At 41.4% G+C, this 24,152-nt stretch overlaps 1 non-coding gene across 1 annotated transcript; it reads right to left on the bottom strand.

The window, feature by feature from the left end:
* Nucleotides 1-8,209: 8,209 nt before the first annotated feature.
* Nucleotides 8,210-8,283, bottom strand: trnaq-uug (transfer RNA glutamine (anticodon UUG)). Its single transcript has one exon. It is a non-coding gene; the product is annotated as a tRNA-Gln (tRNA).
* Between the last annotated feature and the right edge of the window lie 15,869 nt (nt 8,284-24,152).

Below are 24,152 nucleotides of genomic sequence, written 5' to 3'. Positions count from 1 at the left end.
GGTTAACAATACCGTGTAACTGTCACGTTTGAAGGGACGAAATCGTGACATCTTCACGTCTCCGAGCATGGTAAATTGTCACATGTTCACGTCTTGCCGTGATACCGGGTTGCCCCATCCACACCTTTAAAGTCAGACTCCAACATCTGCTTTGTATCCTGAGAGATGAAGCTGTTTAGAGCATTGGCTTTCCTTCATTTCATGTGTTTACTGCAGAGACAGGATATATCAGGGCAGGAAGGAATGATGAAGGAAAGCCACAAATGTGGTTTATGCTCGCTAAGCGGCTTTAATGCTGGTCAAGAAGTGCCAGCAATGTGTGACCCTGACCTCTGACCTCCCTGTGAGTGAACATCTCACGAAGAGCAGTGGGTTGGAGAAGAGGACAGGCACCGACACAGAGAAATGTATCTTTCCCTGGCTGTTGTGCTACAGTTCTATCTTTCGTGTTGCTCACAGAGACATGTTTGGATCCATGGTTGTTTTCGCCAGCATCACTGAGCTGAAACCACTGAGTGATTCCAGTATGTCTCTGGATCATGGAACAGAGAACTGCACACAGTCACTTCATTCCTGCTCAGACGTTTCCCTAGACAAATAGTGCATGAGCCCTTGGAAAATGGGAAAGAAACAGAGGAATGTGGCACTGATGGGTTCTGCAGGATCGGCTCGCCCGAGGCCCGTCTGCCCTTTTCCTTCTGAGGCAGGAATGTAGGTTTGTGAATTGATTAGCACTAATAAGGCCTGTCCAGGTCCTTATTAGTGCACGACCGCAGAGAAACTGGTCTGAAACAGCTCTGCTTTAGTAAAGTCTGGACATGTACTTAACTCTTCAGATCTCTGTTTATTTAGAACAAATGGACTGGACTGGAGTAGTGTTCTGTTATTAAATGATATTGGTTAACCATCTGTACTATTTACCACTTTTGAGATCACAAAGATATAACGGTGAACTCTTATGAAAGCAGTTTTTGTGAGGTTTATTTATATATATATATATATATATATATATATATGTATGTGTGTAAAGGTTGTGGTGTTCAGTAAAGGGACGAACCCCCACAATGCTCGCAATGAATGAAGAAATACAATTCATCCTGAGGCAACAATAAATATGTAAATGAATGGCAGTCAATTAAAAAATGGTTGACATATTTCAGTTTGGACCAAAGCGGTGGACCAACTATTTTTAAATGCAGCACTATTCTTAAAACACTGTTGAATGAAACCTCTACAATGACACAGACAGCAATGGGAACTACAATAAAACACTTAACAATATTCTTATTGTTTTTGGGAAAATTGTGTGTGACCTGCAGCTGTATTGGTGATCTGAACCCGGAAAGACCATTGTTATCAATTCTAAAAGCATAAATCAAAACTTTTAGTATTTAGTGCCTAAGTCTCTGGTTTACGTGAAGTAGCAGTTTTCCAAGTTGTTCCTCTCCCTATTACTAAGCAACATGTGATGAGGGAGCAGGTGGTTCGACCATCAGAAGACGCCTCCAGCCTCTACGTCACCTCTCCATCAGCTCAGCACTTCATGCTGTCAGGAAAGCGCCCGCTCTGGAAACTTCCATCCTTAGGATTAAGTTGTGTTTTCCTGACAGCTGTCTTCCTTGTGGAAACTCACCAGGACGGACTCTAATGGAAGCCAGATGAGCTTACATTCCACAACAATAATGACCATGCCCCATTAAAAGGTCTTTACTGTACACACTTTCACACAATGGGCACAGGGTGGTTACCATGATAACTCGTAAAAGTCAGTTAAGTGGGCGTACCCAGGAACTACTGGATGTGTCATGCTTGTGTCACACAGTTTTGGAACTTGAAGTTTACAGTACACATGTACTGCTCCACATCTGTTTTTTTTCATTTTAAATACAAATACACCAAATACAAGATAATACATTTCTGATTAGGATAATAAAAGATCCTCACGTTGAGGACACCTCTCTTTAGTCATAATATGAAGCTAGCAGCTGGTAAGCTTCGCTTAGCTTCGCTTCGCTTAGCTTAGCATTAAGACTAGACAGGGGGCAGCTAGCTTATATCTGTCTAAGGATCATTTGACCAGCCCCTCTAAAGATTACTATTTAACTTGAGTTATCTTTCTAGTTTGTTTATTCCATACAAACATCTTTTTGTATGAACTACAAGTTGTTGTTTTCAACCTAGTGATGAAAGAAAAACTCCTGCCAAGTAAAAATGCATTGAGTAACTTCCTGACACAATCATAACTAGTAATCTTTACTAATCAATGTGACGTTTTGATGATTATATACATGAATTGTTAGAGCTTCTGGTAGGCATATGTACTGTAAAACCTACGGAGAGAGCCTGGAGAGCTTCCAATGAGAGTTTATGGTCCTCTTAAGTCACAGCAAAAGAGTTCAAAGTCAAGTCAGCCATTTAAAATGATGCTGGTAACCATTTTAAAGCATGACATACAATGTTTTTCTGCAACCTTTGAACAATCTTTAAAATGATAACGTTTTTATTCCAAGCCTACTGATGGCAATAAGTGGTGTGTGTAACCATGATACTGTCATATTTGTTTGATTCTCCAGTTTCATTGCTACGTATGTTCATACAGTTAAACCCTTCACTTTAATATCATGCAGATTATTTTCTGCACTTCTAAGCTATCTTCCCAACTTATCTAACCTGTATTAGTTCAAGTGAAAGCTTACACTCAAACATGTCACACACAAAAGAGCCCTGAACCCATTCCTGTCAGGTGTATGGATGCAGGCAGTAACTTAGCAGACATGCCTGATAAGCATCACAGGTCTCCTGAGGCTCACTTAGTCCTCAGCAGGGTTTGATGTGGCCGGCTGCCTTTGGTCCCTCTGTGGTCGGACTCTTGAAAAGGATTGTGGGTCGGGGTCCTCTGCTCTCCTCGTCTGCCCAGACCATCGCGCCTCCTGTCTCCTCCTTGATGTGGCAGCTTTGAGTGGCCATAATAAAAATAAGAGATCATAAATGCAGGATGGATGCACCATGTGTTTGTTGGATCATACATGTGCCACCAAAGATCTGCTCACACTCCTTCATTTGAAGGACTGTATGTGACCCGTTTTCGCTTGGTTTTATGTTTTATTGGAGTTGTACTTTACTTACCTTTAGTATAAGATTTATATTGGAAATAAAGACCATTTAAATCCCCCATATACTGTAGCACACATGTCTATATCTGAAGGGACTGATCAAATGTCAAGCCAAACATACATTTCATGCTTTTCTCCACCTACTTTTGACAGTTTATTGTAAAGTACTTACTGACAGGCTGTAGTTATCTCATAGTAAAGTTATGGATTTATAACCCTTAAAGCTTTATTGACATCATATGATTTTGAGACATAATCAGATCATACAGTTAATCCCTAAATGTTGTTTGGATTTAAAGTTGAGAACAGTGTTTGAAAGAAACTTGAAAAAAAGGAATCAGAATATTCAATGTGACTATAAACAATACATAGTTTGACATGATTTCTTACACTGCATGAGATCATACACATTTGGCAAGAAATACTTACCACAAACGTATCTGTTAATGGAGCGATGTTTGTGATTGATACCAAAACTGTATGTGAACCACCTTTATCAATATATCATATAGATACTTTCTTTGTTGTCATGGTGCATTTCCCATGTTCAACGTGCACAGGGGGCTCTGCACTCTTCAGGTCTGCTGTGGATGAAGATGTGTGGGGTTGGAATGGCAAATGGAGGTGTTTGGTAGGTAGGAAAGCAGATTCACCTCAGACCCTGAACACCAATCCTGAGTGACTCACACTCAGACAGTCCGAGGGATGGTGGATGGGCTTCCCTGAAGTATTTCCATCAAGTGCCAGGTCTGGTCGTCTGGCACATTTACTGTAAATGAGGAGAGCCTGTGTGTTGCAGAATAAAACCTAGACTGGTGAAATCCACAACTATATAAATAGCTTTTTAACATGTGACTTCTTAACGTCTTTACCACGCTGGATGCCTTTTACAGATTTCTGCCGGGAACAAAAGGCACAGTGGTGCTGGGACCAAACAGTGAGCTGAAGTTTTTAACCGACATTTCCACATCTGAGAGCTCACGTTGGCTAATGGCCACCAAGTTTCTTTTAAATGGAAACCTGTTTTGTTTAACAATCTTGTAAAGAATAGTAATCCCTGTCAAATAAAGGCTTACCATAAAGTGTTTTTTAGGTGGAAAATAGTTTCACGCATGTTTTTAAACAGAAGTTGAAGGTGCAATCCCATCTTCTAAATAAACTATGTGAACAGGCTTGTGTCCTGAGTGACCAAGCTAGTAAGGACGCTATCTCTGTGACTCTACTGAATGAATGTACAATTATGTACAAAACAAACCTTTTCAACTATCATTGTCCTGGTTTATTAGGGTGTCACCCCTACTGACACTTGGTTAGGGCCCATTGACCACAGTTATTTCATGTTAGTTCTTTCAGTGTTTCCCCTATATACAAATAGCAGCGGCGCATACCCCCGGACCCCCCTAGAGGATGTGACGTCCACCCCCCAATTAAAACATGTTCATATATACTGAATACATTTGAAGCCATTTTGACGTATATTACCTATGTCAAGTTTCTGTTTTTGTAGTGTATTTGTCTTTTGTAGAGATTTTTCATTTATTCTTTATATATAACATCTTACCTAAAATCTCGCCTAGGGCAGCAAATTGCCTAGAACCGGCCCTGGTACTAGGCCTCAAGAGCCTTTCTTGTGCTGGCAGACACATAGAAACAAATTGGCGGGGCGCACTTCGCACGCGCACACACTAAAAAATGTCACGCGCTACGCGCTCACATTATACTGGGCCCACGTGCCTTAGCACCGCTGCTATGCCATCCTAGGGGAAACACTGTCTTTACATGATTTATTATGAACATGACATTGGATTACAATTTTCAATTAGAAAAAAAAACAAGACTTTTATTGTAGGAGCCAAATATGAGGTTTATGTGCTTTTATTTATTATTGAGTATTTGTTACGTATTATTGGTGGTGGGCGTGGATTTAGTGGTTTTTTACCCTGGCTGCACTCACCTGCTCAGCTTGGTTTAAGAAAGAGAGCGGGGAGCAGGAAGCGGAACTTCCTGTTGACCGCACATTTAAAACCTCAATCCTGCAACCATTTTACATCGCAATATCTTTAACTATCAATGGCCTCCTTCATCGCACTCAAAGTAGTAGTCATTTGTTTGGACTGCCTGTAGTCACAATAAAGGGGTAATAGGAATGATGCCAGAAAATGGCAGTCGTTGCATCTCTAGCAGGTGACGTAACTCAAGTACACAATGCCAGCACATTCTGGAAGGTAACCTATGTGCGGAATGTCATTGATGGTATGTATTAGAGTTAGAGTTTCCCATGTGACACAAACTGCGGTCTACACTGAAAATCCTGGGTTTGATCAACTCTTTGGTCCATGCAAAATGTGACGCTCTTCATACCTCCTCTTTATACACCCTGGTCATACGAGCAATGCATCTATTGCCCTACATGTCCAACACTGTCAATTGAGGGGTGAGCGGAGTGCTATAGTCTGATGCACTACTGACCTAGCTGCCGTTTCTAACTAGTTGTTAGGTCCTTTGATACAGTACTATAAATGCCCTTTGCTCGAAGTCCCTACAATCCCATCTTCTAAATAAACCTTCCTCGAACCAGATGTTCCTAAATGACATTCACTTTGCCACTTTATAGTGCGAGCAGGTCTTAAAACCCTGGAACAACCACTATGAAGCTGCTGACAGTCTGGTTTTCTTTGTGGCTTACATGTGATGTAACTGATGTAAATATTCCTGAACTGAGGCAATCTCATGTTTATGTTCTGAGAGTCCCACAGAAAACAAAAGTGAGCGCATGTCTGCCGCTCCGGTTCATCGGGCGGAGGATGTGGTCGTCTCCCCTCCGTGTTCAGCGTCTGCCGTCATTGCCACGGTGACGGGAATGACTGGGAGGAATATGTCCAGACAGAGTGGGAGGCTGGAGCCCCTTCCACCCAAACAAACACACACACACACACACACACACACACACACACACACACACACACACACACACACACACACACACACACACACACACACACACACACACACACACACACACACACACACAATGTGCTGCTCCTCTCAGATACTCGCTAACCCTCAGGCATCTTATCACCCGTCATATGACACACACACGTTACTGCTGAGGTCCCGAACTTCTGACTGGCCTTGCATTGCTTAGTGTTTGTGAAACATACAACCACATTCATTATGAATTCATTTGTGATAAGCCAATTTATTTCCAACCAAAAATTAGACAAATTCATAAGGAGTTATCTTTTTGTCACATTTACAGTGGTACCAACAATCCCTCTCTGCTGCTCCGTTTTTGATCATTCAATTACATCTGTCTCTTGGAGGTCCACTATCTTTATGGAAATGAAAAACGACATGGTGACTGTTCCTTACATATGTTGTTGCTTTACCTTAACAATCAAATAATGAGCCATAGACATCACAGGGGCTGCTTTCTTCCCTGGTGGGGCTCTGGGTCTGTGCTGCCTCACTGCACGCTTCAGCTATTTTTGTATTACATCCTGGTCTTCATCATTAAAAAACATACATTTAATTAAAACTGGGTAGATGACTTTGCGATCCCCAATATCTCAACGGTTATCCTTAAACACAACCCTGTATGTTTATTCAGATCCAGTTCTGTAATTCTTACTGTAAATGAAGCAAAGTAAAATGTAGTTTGAGTACTTTGATTCTACACATAATAGATGTGAAATCTCTCAGACAACACGGCCATATGAGTTCCATTATTTTCCAAAATTCTTCATATTCACTATACAGTGTATACTGTTTTTCTATTCTGCAATCTGGCTCCAGATCTTCTTTGTGGGAGATGTAATACATTCATTCATCTCACAATATGATACATTAAGGCTCATAACTCAAGAAGGGAAGGTTCTAAAAGTAGATTCAGAAGCAATGCTTCTTCAGGACAGGGTCTGAAGATCCCATAATAAGCAGAGCTCCCCTAAGGCTGTGTATATTCTGCTCATTGGTGCATGCTCCCAAACAGATTTACAATTCAAAATGTTTAACTACTTCACAAAGTAAACCTGAAGATTTTCCTGCAGGTCTTGGTCTTCAAAACACACTTGAAATGTAATGTCAGCATTTTTTGTTTTAAACCATAATATTTCCACACTGGACCTGGACAGGGAATTTGAAATATGTCCATAAAAAGTATTTTAACTTTTAACTTGTTGTTATTGTTTTAATTCAAACCAGATTAAAAAGCAAAACTATAAAACAGTATTCACTATGACCACCATCATCCTAATCGTGGGATTTGAATTGAAGCCGAATGTATATTCTTCCAGTTCACTTGAGTTGACTAAATGCTGCTCACATACAGTGTAGCACTGGAGTGAATGACAAAGTGGACTCCTTGATCCAGGCCCCCCCCCCTCTTGTGAAGTGATAATGGAGATAATGAGAGTACACTGTATCTTGGCAGCGTGTCGCCCCCCCCTCGCTGTCAGACCTGTCAACAGAAGCTCCAGCAGCTCCATGTTGGATCAAGGCTCAGCGCGGAACCAGCTGACGGCAACACAACATGAGTGTGCACCGTGCTGTCAACCGTGGGGGGGGTTGGTTGAAATGGTCGCAGCTGTTTAGGCGTTCCCTTCCTCTCTATATGAGAGGACAGGACAGGACAGGACAGGCCTCGTGCCTCTGTGTCAAACTTCTTACATCTACATTATCTTAGATAATAATTAGGGAATCAGTGTTGGAATACTGTTTAAGTAAAAGCCCTGCATTTCAAAAGTAAAAAGTACAACAATATTAGCATCCAAATATATCCATCCAAATATACTTAAAGTAACAAAACTAAAGAAGAAGAATTTGTGGATGAAACTCTGTTTATTGGTCACACATATATGCACACTGCACACACAGTGCAATTTGTTCTCTGCTTTATACCCCTCCTAGTACTAGGACTAGTGGGGAGTGGGGGGTTTTTAGTTATATATATATATATATATAACTAATATATATATATATAACTAAAGTAAACATTTAATGTAAAAATATTAATCAAATACACATGTTTTTGTCCGGCAGTGGCTCAGTCAAATATATATATATATATATGCGTCTATCCCTGTAAAGACATAACCAGGTTCCACCGAGATTTGAACTCGGATCACTGGATTTTCAAAGTCCAGATTGCTGACCATTACACCATGGAACCTTACAAAAGCAGTGTCATGCAGAATGACTGATTTTCTACTTCATGTATTACAGACTACAGGTGAATTATGGCCTATGGCTAACTCTTTATTTGGTGTTTTATTTGCAGTATCTATCAAAACATCAATGACTGATCGTAAAATAACTCTTCATTCCTTATCTTAATCGCTGTAAACCCGACCTGAGAGCCCTCTGTAACCTGGCGGGGCCTCAAAGTTATTACATCAGTAGAAGTGATGGAAATAATGAAGAACATATACTCAAGTACTGCACTGAAGAATCATTATTGTGAGGTGTGTAGTATTCCACTACATTTTGGATGCCAATATTGTATTTTTATTGCACTTCCTTTATCTGACAGCTTTAGTTAGTTATAGCGTCAGATTATAATACAACATATAATAAACTAATCAGAAAACATTAACTTATAATTATATGTCATGATATCCAGCAGCAGTATATAAAGTAATGTAAATGAGCTCCACCTTTGTGATGAACACATTACGGCATCAATAATCAGAAACAGTCAATTAATATATGATGCTTAATGAGCACTTTTACTTTGTACTTAAGTATATTTTGATGCCAATATGTTTTTATTTTACTTAAAGGTCTCCTATCATGCAAAATGCACTTTTTTATGTCTTTTATACATAAATATGTGTCCCAGGTGTGTCAGGAGACTCACAAAGTGTCAGAAAATAAAACCCTCTCTCTTTTCCTCCGTACCCAAATCTCTAAAAACTGGGGTACAACGGAGCTGATCCAGATTTGCTGCCGATATGACATAATATCAGAAATGTCGGCTGGCTTTACGCCCACGGCCCTATCAGAAACGCCGCTATCAGAAACAATGCGCAATGTGTTTGGACGTAATATGGTCTTTGTTTACATTAGCAAGCATTGCTAACACTCAGAGCTAACCTGCACTTGAGAGAGTATGTGTAAAGAAGCCAGATAAAAAAAGGTATTCCCACAAGAGAGAAAAGCATTTGAGCTCCATACTGTTTCAGAAATAATCCTTGATGTGGTTTGGAAGAATAATAAAATAATATGGCATCTTATCCCGGCAGCATTTAGCTGAGAATCTGCTTCTCTCTGCTGTAACCCTTCTCTCTGTACCCCAAAGGGGGCGTGGCCCCGTAGCTACAGACCCAGAATCAGCACTTCTCTAACAGGGCTGAAATAGAGGGGTAGAGGGGTATGAGGCATGGCTAGAATGGGTGATCTGTTTGGTATTTTGAGCAAAAGACTTCAAAGACATGTTTTTTATCGATATGGCCCTATAATATATTGTTCAAATATAGCATAATAGGTGAGCTTTAAGTAAGATTTTGAGACCTACTGTATATGTTTTTTACAATTTGACATTGCTGCTCTTCCTTAAGATTAGGTTCTGTACTTCTTCCATCACTACCCGTCAGGGATAGTGCTCCTGAAAGTGGAAAGTCTGATCTGTTGATGTTTCTTTAATCCTAGTAACCATGAGAAATAACATGTGCCTATCAGAGTTTATCAAACCTATCCCAATGAGCTGTTGTCTTCTATTGGGTAATAAACTCACATTCCTCCATCACCCCGGCATGCCTCCTAAAAGAGCAGCTTATGCTTCAGATGGATGGCATTAGAGCTACTGTGTTTCTTTACAAGGCCACGCTTCTGCAAATGTCTTGTACACATCCAGATCAGCTGCAAAGGAAATAGATTTTTCTCTCAATGTTCTGTTTACCACATGTCTGTGTCTCTGTATATTTAGAACACCAAGTACTGCTCTGAGTGTTTACATCCTGTGCAAACACAGAGAATCCCTTAACTTCCCACTTGTAATAGTCAGGATCACATTTAAATTTGAATTAAAGCTGCATACATTTATTTATTTATTCTAAAACTGGATGTGTAATGTGTTGTTCATGCTAACCCACTCATTTGATTTCAGCCCTCAGGCCTTCAACAAGATCTTAAAGAAGGCCCAGGGCCAAAAAACACCAATCTTGCTAGATCTTATAAATCTTTCAAAAGGCCTGAGGGCCAGAGTGCCTCATCAATGTTTGGTGTGCATTACTAAATAGTATTTTGTGTTTTGTAGTTATGTCTCAGCACGTTTTAGTGTTGTATCTCAGAGTTTACAGCCCCAAAAAACAGATTAGCCATCTGTACTGTACACTTGCTGTCAAGACTCAAACAGCAAACAGTCAAAAATAATATCATTAAGCATTAGCAACCATATTTGTGTCAGATATTAAAGGAGAGCACATTTTTGCCATATGAGGAGGTCAGAAACATCCCAAATTAATTCATATTTTGCTCAGTAGCTGCTGCAGATGACTAATTAGCAGTTTGTACACTAACAATTCACCTTTATAATGTGATAATGTGTCAGTGGTGTGTCCTGCCTCTTCACGGAAGAAAAAATGTATTCAAAATCCGACCTCAGACCTGTTGTTGGCTTAGTTAGGACCTGTATCATGTTCTACATTCCTTGTTTCTTCCTTGTTTCTTTCTTCTTTCTTATTCCTCTACATCCTTGTTTGTTTGTCTACCCTCCCTCATACTGTAAAGCGTCTTTGAGTTGTGAAAAGCGCTATATAAATAAAATGCATTATTATTATTATTATTACATTGGCATCACACCCAGCATTAATGTGATGTTGTTCTGTCTGCAGGTCACACCCCCCCCCTGCCCTCTGGTGGTCAAGATGGGCCACGCTTACGCTGGAATGGGAAAGGTGAGTGCCTATTATGGAGCCAAAAGCACTCACACACATCCAATAGTTCTTTAATCTCCATCAGAACCCACAGTTCAAACCCCAGTCTTTACGATGAACACAAAACCTCAACATTAGCTGTTATTCCTTATGTCCATTTCGCTTCATATTCAAAAGACTTATAGCAGATCAATCTGCTTCTTTGGCAAGAAAGCGATATATTATATTTCCTGTTCCTTTAAGCACTTGGGATGCTAGCAGACTTTTTAAACTCGTTCCTCTGCGGCAACTACTGACATTTTCAGACAAGTCTACAAATTCAGATTTCCACCCTCAGCAGCTCAGATGACAGGCTCACACTCAGATTTGTCTAGATTCCAGTCATGCAAATCAAACATGTGATATTATCACCACAGCTTTGACTGGTCTGCGGTTCAAAAAGCAGGCGAGACATTGGAAAACCTAAACCTGTTTGTTCTAGTTTCCACAGACTGGAGCACATCTTTAAAATCAGTCATGATGGCCGAATCACAGCTTCAGGATCAGTGTGGGCTGCTGGTTAACTCTCACTGAGAGGATATGCTATCTGATGATACAGAGGCAGAGGAGCACAGACACACCACTGATAAGGAGAACAATCCACAACCTGTTTTACTTTTGATGTTTTTTCATGCACATTTTAAAGATTGCACGTTATAACATGATTGCTGCAAGAATGCTGTCTATCATCTCAGTTGATTACATACTGTAATAAGAAGAGAACAGTGTGGATGATTTGTTTCCAAAAATGGGCTCAGCTGTAGATTCATCACGTTCATTTATTATCCACAACACATATTTTCCTCAGTGTCTCTCCCTCCACGTCTTCTGATTCTCAGAGGGAGACACGTACTATGTGTCTGTCCCTCGTCTGTCTGCATGGGCTTGGTTTCCTGTTCAGAAGCCAGACATGCTATAGAATTTCCCCCCAGGCCCGGCGGGACTTGGCTGGCCCTGGTGGAGCAGGACCTCGTTTAACCCTCAGACCTCACAGAGCTATGAGAACGGACAGCACCATAAGGAAAACCGTTCCTCTTTCATATTACTGCTTCATGTAGCTATATCTACAATTTGAAATTCAATTTCACCTACAAGTNGACGTGAAGATGTCAAAATTTCGTCCCTTCAAACATGACAGTTACACAGTATTGTTAACACATGTTAACCAGTTGAGAAATAACCGGAAATACCAAGCATTGCTTGGTATTTCCGGTTATTTCTCAACTGGTTAACATGTGTTAACAATACTGTGTAACTGTCATGTTTGAAGGGACGAAATTTTGACATCTTCACGTCTCCCAGCATAGCAAATCGTCACATGTTCACGTCTTGCCGTGATACCGGGTTGGATGGGGAGTTGCTTTACTGGAACATTGCTGCACTCAGTGGCTTGCCATTGTTTATTTGCAACATTGTTGAGAATGTTTCCGCTTTCCAAAGCAACAAACACACTTGGTTTAAACCAAGTTATTTTCAAAAGCAGCAACAGGAAAAGTGGGAGGTTAAACGGTAACACTGCTTTTTTAGAATTCACAACAGTCGCACAGATTTCAGATGTATCTTTAGATCCAGCATGACTCAAAACATTCTAAAGACATCATAATCTGTAAATATTAACAAACCACCAGAGAGTTGCTTGGAAATCATGGAAAGAGACACTTCTTACTGTGTAGCTCCAGAACCAAGAATCATTGCATTCTTAAGTTTTCTGTACAAAAGTAATCACATGATGTTGTGTGAAGATCCTTTGGTACTGTACAGCCAATAGCTGAATATTGTACCTTAAGCATTATGGGAACTATAGTTCCAATGATGAACCATGATTATGAGCCAGACAAAGACAAAAAATTATAAATGTGAATGACAGAAGTGTATTAAACACAGTGTGAGCTTTCATTAAGAGGTTTGAAGAAGAAGCAGCATATGAAAGCAGACAACAGGTGAACGCACAGAAGCTGCATTCTGTAAAACTGATACAGTGCTACTGACACACTCATCATAACATGACAGCATTAGGTCATGTTAAGAAATGGTTCCAGCTTCCTGTTTCAGATAAGGCACAGTGAAGTCAGCAAGTTTCTGACAGCAGAGGAAGGAAAGGTGGGGTTCTGCAGAGCCCAACCGTCGGCACTTTTTCACATTCAGACTCATTCAAAGGGAGGAGAAAGGAGGAACATCAAGGGGACGATGTTTAGGAACAGCTGGATGTACTAAAGCTAGTCTGTATTCAAGGCTAACCACAACAGCAGGAACACTACAGCAGGACAACTACAGCAGGAACACACTACAGCAGGAACACACTACAGCAGGAACACTACAGCAGGAACACTACAGCAGGAACACTACAGCAGGAACACACTACAGCAGGAACACACTACAGCAGGAACACTACAGCAGGAACACACTACAACAGGAACACACTACAGCAGGAACACTACAACAGGAACACACTACAGCAGGAACACACTACAGCAGGAACACTACAACAGGAACACTACAGCAGGAACACTACAACAGGAACACTACAGCAGGAACACTACAGCAGGAACACTACATCAGGAACACTACAGCAGGAACACACTACAGCAGGAACACTACAGCAGGAACACACTACAGCAGGAACACTACAGCAGGAACACTACAGCAGGAACACACTACAGCAGGAACACTACAGCAGGAACACTACAGCAGGAACACACTACAGCAGGAACACTACAGCAGGAACACTACAGCAGGAACACACTACAGCAGGAACACTACAGCAGGAACACACTACAACAGGAACCCACTACAGCAGGAACACTACAACAGGAACACTACAGCAGGAACACTACATCAGGAACACTACAGCAGGAACACTACAGCAGGAACACACTACGAGTAGTTATAATAATTAAACACATTATAAATAAATCAGACTGTACAAACCTTTTAAATGTTTCAATAGCAGTAATGAATAATATAATTAGTTGATAACACTCAATATTATTTTGGGTAACTACAGTAAAGGCCGAACTGCGCAATATCCAAAGAGAAACAGACAAAGACGAAAGTGTGCGTTCAAACTTGCAGTGTTACGTGTTGCTGGTGAAATGTTATCACATCTCTCAGGGTTTTTATAGATATGTGCTAAAGTGGTCATAATAGTAAAAAGACCACATAGAAGAATAAAAAAAAAATGGATTGGTTAATATGTTCCTCATTATAGTGTATATTAATCTTTTATTTGTGTATCTATTAATTTAAAAAAGAAATCTAATTACTAGCTCAAAACATATTCATATACTGGAGGAATGCAGTTCATTTCTACTTCTATGCCTCATGATTTAGGATTATATTCACTCTTGATGGTACGTTCCTGCTTTACCTAACCCAACGATTAGCCGTATGTTTCTTACATTTAAAGTTAGCACATCTCTAAGCGAAGTGATTACATGTTAAGTCAATGCAAGGACGCAAATAACGCGATCAGTATATAGTTATTTAGGCATGACTTTGATACGTGTACTACATTTAAATCATGGAAAATGTATTAATTTAGTTGTTGTTGTTGGTATACATGCCTCCCTCATCACCAGCGCTTCTTCTGAGTGACGATAGTTAGCATAAATAAATAATGAATAATGACCTCATTCTGGGGCCCAGACCCTCAGGTACGGAAACACTACACTTAAGAAATGTTGACACAAAATCCCACTACATTACACCAAAGAGAGAGCAGCGTGCTTGAGAAACAGATGTTTTTGTAAGGCATTTGCATTATTTCAACAAAGGTATCTATTTCTTAATAAAATGAACCCCCCCAGTAGAAACAAAAGAACAAACACATCAGTGGGTCGAGTGTTTTTGAAAAAACAGGAAGAGATCCCCTCTCCAAGATTAACTAGAGGCTGTTATTATATGCAGTCTAAACATATTTTGGAATTCTTGTGACTTCCATGTGTCCATGCTGTGTATACTGTTTGTGTAGTCTCCTGTCAGGTTAATGGTGGATTCAACTGTGGTTTATCCAGCAAATCCTGGTCACCTCTGGTCAACAAAGCCCACACCCTCTGGTCTCAGCCAGGGGAAGGTTCATCACTACCCACAAACCCACATTGTCATCCAGAGGAAATGCTTTAAAGGAACACTCCCAACAACAGCACATCATAGCTCAGAACAAATATTGGTGAAGTATGTGGGATCTCCCCATTGAGAGTGCTGTATTTATATTTTTTACAACATAGCAAACGCACATGTTATGGTTCCAAACCTCAGGGTCGAAAATCCTGCACAGTTCCATAGTTAACCTCAGGGGTAAGGAAATATTAAAAAAAGATAAGAAAATCATACAGCCTGCACGTTTTCTTGTCAAACTCGTACCAGAAAAGAAAAAATAACTTTGAATCCAACCAGTGAAGTGAAACTATTTGAGAAAGAACACTTAGTGACTGTAAGCCAAATATTCACCCTTTTAGCTCTGTTTTGGTCTCCACCAACCAATTATCTAGCTCTTTAGCTGCTAAATGCTGCACTGGGTTCACAAACTGGTCATTTACTTGAATTAATTGCTTTTCTGCTGAAAATAAATACCTGTAGAGTGGTAAGACTTAATGAAATAAGTATAAATGGTTTGACCTTTAAACTAAAACAAAAAGCTGAAAGACACTAAAACGCTCTGTCAATAACTGCAGAGTTGGGGGATTGTTTCTCTATGGATTTATGAATGACACCTCTTACCTTTTAACATGGTTATTTGATAAATGTTCAATACAAATATGTTAATAAGAGCAGCTTTTGATATGAACGTCGATTGTAGAAAGTACAACACTGTTGAAGCAGACTGAGGCCTAGAAATACGTGATCCCTCTCAGGACTCTTCTGGGTTATTTCCGTGGCATCTCCACCTCCACAGTGACATGATACTACTTTTAAAAGAAAAGCTCTACTCTAAGCACAGGTCAGATGAGTCATTCCTAAAACAGTAACTCATTAATCGCCTCCTTCCTGCAAAACATCATGGGTTGATAACTCTCAAATGGTTTGAAATGAAACAGTACATCTGCTCAGAGAGAGGAAACATCAGGGCTGTCCTGAGGGTGTGATGTGATGTCAAAATGTAGCTGCTCCACCCTCTGACTGTGTGACGTGTGGACCCTGTGACCCCCTCGAACTCTGACCTGCTTCTCACTCACTGGTTCTCCCTCGACCATCTTCCCTAAATGAACTTTCTCTGTCGTCCTCCCACACACACCGTCCCCTGCTGCTCAGGTTTCTGGGAAACACCGGTTTTTACAGTGGGATGATTAACTGTGTCTACCTAATGAACTCTATTTGAGGCAAACGGGCACGCTATTATACTTAAAAGGAATAACACACTGGTTTATAGAGGAGCAGTACGGGTAAACACACTTTGAACTCAAAACAGTTTAAGTAGTTATCTGATGAACAGATATTGCTTTCAGTTTCAATCTGTCTTAGAGCGCTTTACTGTAAATACTGCATTCCCAATGTTATTAACAGTTACCCTCTTATCAACTTTATTTTGTTTTGTACTCGTGAAGGATAGTGGCTGGAGCTAGAAAAGGCTCCACTAGATTCACCACCGTTGGCCTCTTGGTGCTGTGCAGTTATAGTACCGCTCTTTCACTTCACTTGAAAATAGTTGAATCTAAAACCAAAACAATGAGTTGAAAGATGCTAAGCCTCTCCTGGGAGCTGAGAGGTGCAGAGCACATATGAGAGCAACACCTCTTATATCAGAGTCATTAAACATATCTTTATGTCAGTAGTTCAGAGCAGTTTCATATCAAAGTCACAGTTGACATTGTACTGAAAAAGTCAAGTTTGTTTCGTTTGTACAAGAGGTTCTGTTTCAGTTCGGTTCGTTTATTGGCCAGCAGGATTGTGGATGACTCCTGGCTTGCTAATGTGGAGCAGATACATAAATTATTTTTCACTTTATTCAACATTGCATTATAGGGCATGGCCTTGGTGGGGTTCTGGCTCTTTGAATATGCTAAACTTTTATTGTTATAATGTGTCACATTTTCTACAGGACAATATGTGTATATCCCTTTTCCCTGTTCTTTTTTGGAGGGGAACACAGTTCTGGATTTTTTACTTTGGCTCCATGCACCTGACGTCATTTATATGGCCCACATACAGTATTAACACATTATCACTCTTTATTAATTCACGTCACCCCTGGGAATTAATGTAATTCAAACTTTACCAGCTGTATTTTAATTTAAAATACCTGAATGAAGGTACAGTGGATGATCTAGTTTGCAGCATACAAGCGTGATAAGACTGAAGCACTTTGTTTTTACTGCGCTCAGCGTCAGACCAGTTTAGGCATTCCCTCAACCTAAAGGAATTCCTCACAGCTATTTCCATGCTGTCATATTCCCGTCTCTACGGTTAGGCTTGGAGTTTCATGCCGTAATACAACGTAGTCATTTTGTGGGGATTCCTGACCACACACACTCCAGATATGTCCAGCAGGAACAAAAGGGGACCCTGTCTAAGCACGGAGCGCTGCGGCTGCGTTTGGCCAGCCGGAGTAGGAAGTTACTGAACGTTCATCATATTTTATTGCAGGGGGAGTCCCATTGTGAGGGGGATCAGGGGTCACGGCCATGTTTGTTTTTCCCACTCTGATCTCTTAACTCCACATCGGATGACAGCAGTGCTGGAGTTAGAAAGCGTTGAGCATCTATTGGAGTGTTCAGCGGAGTGGAAAGACTGAGCGGCTACTGAAAGAGCCACCAGGCCTCCGTATCTCACGTCCTACTCCTCTGGGAGGACCAGCACGCCAGTCACACAGCCAGTATCTCAGTGTACTGACAGCTACAGATACTGGGCTTTGAGCGCACTTCCAACTATTCAGCCTCCATTGTTCAGATAAAAGCACAAATTACAGCCAAGGCTATCTAATATCATGTCAGTCCAAACACTAAATAGTACATGATCTCCTCCGCTCTCCTCCCTGGCTGCCAGTGGCTGCCTGAATCCGCTTTAAGACCCTGGTACTGGCCTACCATGCTGTGAAGGGATCAGTTCCTTCCTAAATTCAGGACATGGTTAAACCATACACTCCAGCAGGGAGCACTCTGCATTGGCCAATCGGCTCGCTGCTCCCTCACTGAGAGTGGACCCATGTGCCACTCAAAAACAAGCCTCCCTATTAACATCAGGAGAGCAGGAGGTTTATCTTCCATGACTGAACACATACTGGTTTCCACAGCACCAATACATATTAAAATACATTCTGTTTGTAGAAAATTGAATGGAGGCGTGTGGCGCAGTGGATATAGCCTCGGTGTTAGGACAAGGGGAGCAAAGGTTCAAGCCCCACTGCAGTCAGCATGTTGTTGTGTCCCTGAGACACTTCACCCCAATTTGCTCCTGTGGGGATTGTGCACAGTATTGAGTATGTGAGTCGCTTTGGATAGAATAGTCTAATAAGTGACATGTAATGGTATGGCTTATTCAAAGAGTCCCTATTATGCTCTGTGGGGTTTTGGTGAATGTAAATTGTCTGCAAAGGCTACAATCCTTGTGTTCCCTCCAGAGGGAGTTTTTCGCCCACACTCCGCCACCCAAGAAGTTGGAGAAAGATCCGTCACCGACCCACCAGATCCCGAATCCTCCTCACGACCCGAGTATTAAGGTCACACTATTTGCAAATAGGAAAACATCCAATTACAACCCGCCTCCTGTGACACGACTCCCACTGGCCGTCCTCCTCACAGAGCGGGGTCATCCTGTCCGTCCCACTTAGCTGCAGCGGGTGAGTCAGCTGGACGCTCTCCTTCGCTTTCCCTCGCTCTCCCTCGCTGACCGGCCCCCCGGCGGGTGCTATCTTTTAAACTAAAGTGTCTCCTCTTCCTGTGTGTATTTAGCGGCTTGTCAGTTGAATGAAAGGTATTTCCTCTGAGTCACTCCTCTGTTCTCTTTTGTCAGAACCACGCAGGCCCGGCAGACTTCCGGTCCACAAAGCTGTCCCCGCCCCCCCGGCAGCCAACCTCAAATCATGCCTTTTTTATAATTGGACTTTTTCAGATGAAATGCACTTTGCACTGCTTTATGCTTACAGTATGTTGGCCTAGTTTGGAGACATCATTTCCACAGGGTCCTGCTCAAGTCACAAGTTGTGAGACACACATAACCATTTTCTGGAGACTCTTCCGTTTTATCTTGTCCCATTTCTGACAGTAAAGTTAAACTGGGGCACTCACTTTTGCATACTGTATGAGTGGCCCCATGATTATATTGGTAAACTGACAATATGAAGCCACACTGACCTAGAAAGGAAAAGACAAACACTGGACAAACAGGAGGCTCATTACAGCACTCCAAAATGTGACAACAAACAATGAAAAGGAAGGAAATTATAAAAAGCCTTTATTGTACTAGAAATAATAAAAAAGGCCAAGTATTTTAGTTTTTACTGTGAGACTGTATGGCTTGTTCGAGGTTAATAAAAACACAGTGTGTGGCCTCACCTACAGCAGCAAATAATAAACACAAAATAACATGGGACAAGATGACACAGAAAAAGTGTGGCATGCTCCACACATGAATAATAAGAATCCAAATAGACAGGAGAACAACTGCAAGATGTCCGACAGGTGCAAAGGAAAAACATTTCCATTAGGAGAAACTGATGCAGCTTCAGAAAGGATGCAAATGATAAAAACACAAATGTGCCAAAACACATGAAGAACCATCTTCACAGTGCAGTGTTTACTAAAAGCGTTGCACTAACGAAACGCTGCAAGAAGGTCACAACACAACAGAAACAGGGACACTACAAAGGCTTTTATATTTGTTTGGGGGAGGTTGTGGCTCAGTGGTGAGTGCGCTGATCTTCAGTTAACAGAATCCCGCTGCAGTCAACATTCCGCTGTGTCCTTGTACAAGACACTTCACCCCAAATTGCTCCTGTGGGGATTGTCCACAGTATTGAATGTATGTAAGTCGCTTTGGATAAAAGCGTCTAACAAGTGACATGTAATGTAATGTAATGTTTCTCATACAGTTTCTCTGTAAAGTATGTGTATTCACTCTCTGTCCTAAACGGCTTGTTGGAGCTCCTGCCCCCCCCCCCCCCCCCTATGAGCCACTGTGCTCTGATTGGTCAGCTCGCCCACTCTGTTCTGATAAGTCCACCACCGTTACAGCTGAACATCAGTGATTATGTGTTACAATGGCGTTTGTTAGCAACCAGAAAATGACACCAGTAATGACAAACAGATGAGAATGCTGCGTGGGGTCTGGGTGCCGTGTTGGCGGGACGTTGCGAGGCTCGCTGCTGCGAACAGTGTGAGCTGGATTAATGGGGTCGTTTCCTGGTTGCTGCATGGGGTCTGCGAGACACTGCAAAACTCAGCCTGAGCACACACACACACACACACACTCTCAGCCTGGCTGTGAGAAATCCAAGGAGCTGCAGCTGAGAAAATATAAGGCTAAGTTAGTGTGTGTGTGTGTGTGAGCAGCTCCACGGATTGGTTCATTTGGACCTGGGTATGGTTACGTCACAGTTTACAAAACATCAACAAACGTCACATTTTAACTTGCTAATTTCCAAGAGATATTTAGTGATGAAGTGCTGCTCTTTGGTTTGCATTTATTTTTAAAGCCACCTTATATCACCTGCCTCGTAAACTTCTGCTTCAGTGTGTGGCTCTCTTTAGGGGGGGCTGGCAGGAAGCAGAGGACAGGTCCCGCCTGTTGCTTTCAGGGGACATTACAGAGAGTACAAACTGGAGCAACTTGAGCTCTTCACCACAGGAGATAATACCACATATTACAATATCTATATTTAATCTGAGGCCATTTAGAATTACATTTAGTTACTTAGAGTACATTAGTTATTGACATTTGACAACAAAACAACTATATCAGAGGTCCATTCCTCACAGTACAGATGCAGGGTTCACAGCGGGTGAGTCTGACTTCTCCTCATTTTGTGAGCCTACACTCCCCCCCATACCTCCACCCTCTGAGGGACATACAGTATAGCTGATAGACCAGTCTACCATCTGTCAACAAGCTCACCCCCCCATGATCACAGAGCATGAAAAGGGTTTGTAACTGAGTTATACACTGGATGTTATTACGCTCAAATTTAAAGATGGACGTCCCTTTAAAATATATTGATGCATTAATGTTTTCCCTTATTCGGTCTGTTTCCTTCTCTTTGCCCACTTGTTATCTTTAGGATATATGATAGGAATGCAGGGCTGTTTTACCTCCATGAGTGAAGTCATTTGACATATTACCCACATGAATCACTCCCCTCCCACCGTAACTTCCTGTGATTCTTTCAGTATTCATCGCCTCTTTTGGGCACATAATGTAAATCCACCTGCTATGCATACTGTCCCGCGTCTAACCGAGGAATGTGACCAAACTGTTGGTTAAGACATCAGGCTGAAATAATGTCTGAACGGCATTATCAATGTTCAACCACAGCTGCTCTGTGCTCAGATCTCACTTCTGATTTAACTGGACTTCAATTGTTATGAAGGTTTACACATTTGCTTTGCAGGGCCAAAGAAAATAATCATAGTGCGTGTTTAATTCCTGATGTGAGTCATGGGTGAAGGTGAATGGAAACTGTGAAACCATTCAGGACTTCCTGTGAATTATTCTGGTCTAAAACAATATATCCTGTTAGTGTCATCACAAGGTGCTGCCTGCAGGGAAACAGCCACAGGTAGCACTGAAACATCTTCCTTTGATGGTTAACTACAAATAAAACATACATGAAACAGAAGCTTGCATTGCCTTCACAGCTGTTGTTACTGATTAGTTCTCTGTTGCCTTTGATTGCAGCAGACTGAAGGAGGCGTCAGGAGGAGGAGGGGGCAGGATGACTAAGTGGGTGAGAAGTGAGAAAGATGAAAATGTAGTTGATAAAATGAAACAATAAAGCTGCTACATTTTGTATTAATTTGTATTTTAGTCATAGGGAAAATGTTTCAGCGGCTAATTAAAAATAAATTAGGTATGGCAGCAACAGAGATCTCATCTGGATGTATTTCGAAGTCACATTATAAATGCTGCTTCTTTATTGTGAAGATGTATCATTCATATCTATCCATCTATCTATCTATCTATCTATCTATCTATCTATCTATCTATCTATCCAGGGACGTGAACAGACATTTTGGGGGGCGGGGGCTCAAGTGAGAAAAAGGGCACTTCCCATGATAATTTATAAAAAAATGTTTTAAAACAAAATGTTAAAGGGGACCTATCATGCAAAATGCACTTTTGTACGTCTTTTATACATGAATATGTGTCCCCGGGGTTCCAGGGAACTCACCAAGCGTCAGAAAATACAACCCTCTCTATTTTCCTCCATACCCAAATCTCTAAAAAAGGGGCTGCAACGGATCTTATACAGACTGATCCAGATTTAAACACTGTCCTGACTTCAGGACGGTGGCGCTACGGCTATTGGGCCAACTCTCCACCTATCAGGGGAACGAGAGGTTGGGCCACGGCCGGCCATTGCACCTGGGACACGACGCATAACCAGGCCCGAGGAACGAAAGGACTCAGACCCACACAGGGAAGGGTGTTCGGGCGGCGGCCGGACACATTCGTGATTAATCGCGCGGCCTCACCGGTATGGGTGCGGGGGAAAGGTGGAAGACGGTCGAGCGCCCCGCCCCGTCGGTTAAGGTCGCCCGGCCAAACTACGGTAGGTCTGTCCAGGTCGTGCTACTGTATGACCTTTAAAATTCAGACTCGGCGCCGCCACAGGGTCTGACCTGTGTTTGTTTCTACTAGTCTCTCTACATTATTAGTCTGCCAAATTTCGTACAAGTTGTGGTACGCTCCGACTCTCCATCTACCTCTGTCAATAAGTCAACAACTCTAACTTGAATTTGAATTTATGTGTACCTTTTGATAAATTCAACGTATTTTTTTATCTAAAAAAATTCTCTATATACTATATTTTATCATCCGGTGTTTTATCTTGTTTTACTTTTTTTCATGTTCATGTTCTTTTTTGATGGAGACAAACAGACATTAACCAGGACGGAATTACAGGACCGACGAGTAAAATTATTGATAACATAAGATCACCATAAAACCAACTAATCGACCAACACCGCATCTTCGTCATGATTTCTTACCTGGTACAGAGCACAATACGACTAATATAAACATCATTAAGACACACTCATATTTGTACATTCACTTCCATCTCCTCATAAGTTTATTTATATAGTCATTTCAGTCTCCTACACAGTTGATATAATTTTCACTCTGGATAGTCTACGAATAAAAAATTTGTATTAACATACCGAGTATGGAAGTATTTCAAATATTTTTATATAAATAAAAAAGTTTTATGGCTTGTCTAGGACGTAAAATCGGTACGAGTAAAGCGAGATAAACGAGAAAGGTCGGACAAAAACGTCCCCCGACTAAGACACTCGACGTTGACTGGGTGCGGGTGCGACGTCATCCTCCCCTCCAACCGTAAACCTAAATCCGTCCTATAAATCAATGAAAGGGTCAAACTGTATTACTTAACACGATTAAAATTTCGTTCGTTGTACAAACGCTTTAGAACATTAGTTTTTCAAGGAGTTTTTGCGGGATAGCTATCGTCAACGGAGGGCAACGAGTGAATCAGAGTTTGTCCTATTGTCGCCTGTTACTTGAAAACATATGCCGGCTACGTACAGTTATAGTTATATGTTATATTCAGCTTATGTTGATAAAATGAAAAGTTAATTAAAAGGATGTGTATGATGATTTTCTGTAAAAGTTAATTCTAACTCCTCTAGGTACAACAATGAAACAACTCTTAACAACTAGCTCTAGGGAGACGAAGCGCAGCCGAGGACATAGTCGGACAGCCACAAGAAAAGGGGTATTTACTGGCGCATGGACGTGTAATTAAGGGGAATATATACTAATATATCTCAGTAATACTTAAACAAATTTCGTCCTCCGCGTTTGCGAATTGGAGCCCCTACCTCTTTTTCTCGGTGTCGCCTCTTATTGGTCTTCCGTTGGTACCGTTGGAACGCGTCCTTCAGAAGAAACGACGAAAACACCGTCTGATGTCGCGGTGAATGTCCGGACCGTATACATGATGTCGCAGAGGTCG

Source organism: Notothenia coriiceps, unplaced genomic scaffold (assembly GCF_000735185.1).
Source record: "Notothenia coriiceps isolate Sejong01 unplaced genomic scaffold, NC01 NC01_scaffold00017075, whole genome shotgun sequence".
NCBI lineage: Eukaryota > Metazoa > Chordata > Actinopteri > Perciformes > Nototheniidae > Notothenia > Notothenia coriiceps.
The sequence above is the reverse complement of the archived record's forward strand: the minus strand, read 5'-3'. Positions and strand labels throughout refer to the sequence as shown.